Below are 2,560 nucleotides of genomic sequence, written 5' to 3'. Positions count from 1 at the left end.
GGATTCGCCCAAATTAAGAGTTCTTATGACCTAATGGCCCATGCTATATTTTTACGGCTTGCGAAAAAAGTATTTGTATAATATTTTGAAACATATTAACCTAATTTAATTGACACAATATTCTAGATTATTTCACTTTTAATCTGGAAAAGGATAGGCTTCCACTAGGGGTGGATTATTCGATTAAAATCGATTCTGGCTTGGATAACGTGATATCGATTCATTAAAATCCTGAATCAATTTTTAATATTAATTATTTTGCCAAAACGCTCAGAATCTCAGGTTAAACCTCACAAAATTTCAACAACCACCAAACAGCTAAAACAGTAAATGAGAAACAGACACAAAGCTCGGACCCGCCGACGGATCTTAATCAGTGAGATGTCGCCTTTCTCACCCGACGGCACGGACACGGTCGGGGCTGAAAGCCGACAGCTCGCTGATTCTGATGTTTCGGCGGGTCCGAGCTTTGTGTTCACGCCCTTTTTTCACTGATTCTAGAAGCTGTTAGTTTTATCTCTCTACAAACAATATTGACCGAACCAGCAGCAAAAGAAGATCCAAACTACGCTTCACATAAACATCGTCATGGATTCACTCTTACTTTTGCTTTCACCACGATAAAAATCACACTTCATGCATATGGCGTTATTTTTGTGCCACTATTCTGAGCGCACGTAAAAATGGTTGCAGGTGCAAGTGTTGCATTTTGAGGAGAAATTTATTTTGAGCGAAGAAAAGCTGAATCTGAGTGAACAAAATTCATTCCTGCGTGCAAAAATGTATTTCAGTGTTTGCTATTATCCACACACACACACACACAGCAGCCCCTCTCGCTCAGTTTTTGCATTTGCGCTCGCTCGCAGTGTGTTGCTTGCGCTCTCAACATTTCTGCCCGTGCGCGCTCAACTCTTTCTCTACACCATTATATTTGTGCAAAAAAATCTGATTGGCTGTTCTGGTCTCCAATCAGCTCGAAATGACGAAATGCAATATCCCAGAATGCATTTGTCCAAAACTCAAACGAGGCAGTGGCGGAGGAACACAGAGGGGCGGAGTTTGAAATATTACTCTTTCTGGGTCTAAAGGATTGGCAGCTGTAATTGCAGCAAAAGGTGGTTCTACAAAGTATTGACTCAGGGGGCTGATTAATTACGCACATGCCACTTTGCAGTTATTTATTTGTAAAAAATGTTTGGAATCATCTAGGGCTGCCACGATTAGTCGACTAGTCACGATTACGTCGGCTATCAAAATCGTCAACGACTAATTTAACAGTCGATGCGTCGTTTGAAGCTTTGTAAGATCACAAAAGACGCAGGAATAAGTAGTAGGATTTAAGAGTGTAATAACGGACTGAAACAGAAGATGGCAGCACTCCATGTACAAGGATGCCAGCTGCCGTTAAACCCCGAAGAAGAAGCTGTGTCCCAGAATTCATAGCGCAGCCCAGCTCAGTATCCAACAATGGCGGCAGCTAGTTAGTTTTAATATTACTCTTATTATTCTTTCTGGGTCACAAAATAAAAATTTAACATATTTTCAGGCGAGAATGTAGCTGTGGAAACCTCAAATATCTGCTCAGTTTATCAGGACACCACATATTTTCAAAAGCGCTCCGACGTTTTCGGAGACGTCTGTTACCCACTAGCTCGATAGTTAGCCGGAGGCGAGGCTCACTAGAGCCGTGAGAACACCGGACTCCCGGCAAATCGTTTTCAAACCCACCGCCGTCTTTCGCTACTCAGGTTAAACATGATATATAAGTCACTTAGATAACTTTTTTTCAGTATTTTATTTGTTCCTGAGTAAATCGGTTTAGCTGAGATTAAAGTTATAGTTTTTACACAGCTGAATAAACGTCAAGCAGACAACAGAAGTGTCAGATGCTCGAGAATATACTCCGGTGTCCTGTTATATTTGAGATAGCAAGGAGCAGACGGCTGAGTTTATTAAACTACTTTCTATGTAGTGTTTAGTGACTACTCAGTAGAGAATATAATTTAGATTGACTTGAGGCATGATTCAGTTAGTTCAGTTTTGAGCACAAATTCAACTGTTTTAGGGTGAAAGTTTGGTTTTGCAAGAAGAGTCAGAGGTTTTGTGAATGTAGCTTGAAAATTGGGTTTTGTGTTCACAGTTTGGGGAAAAGGAGAGCAGCTTTCCAGGAATGTGTCTTAGCAATCGTGAAAAACTGTAACAAACAGTTACCCAAATCATTCAAAGAATAATAATTGCAAACTTTAAGTATCTTTTGGTTTCTCTTGTATATTCTTCCACATTTCTACAATATGTGCATCAGCATCAATGTAATCAAAGAGAAATGCAGAAAAAATACTTGCAAAGACCTAGTACAGCTAAAAACTCAGGACTAGTCCTGTTTGTGTGTCTAATGGCCAATGTTGGTCTTGTTTTTTAAAAGCAGAAGAAGACCCTCTGATGTCTTCTTCTCTGTTGCAGTATGTACAGTGGGGCAAAAAAGTATTTAGTCAGCCACCGATTGTGCAAGTTCCCCCACTTAAAATGATGACAGAGGTCAGTAATTTGCACCAGAGGTACA

The sequence above is a fragment of the Haplochromis burtoni genome, unplaced genomic scaffold, assembly GCF_018398535.1.
Source record: "Haplochromis burtoni strain Fernald_Lab_line unplaced genomic scaffold, NCSU_Asbu1 Contig_881, whole genome shotgun sequence".
NCBI lineage: Eukaryota > Metazoa > Chordata > Actinopteri > Cichliformes > Cichlidae > Haplochromis > Haplochromis burtoni.
This window is presented reverse-complemented; position numbering follows the sequence as displayed.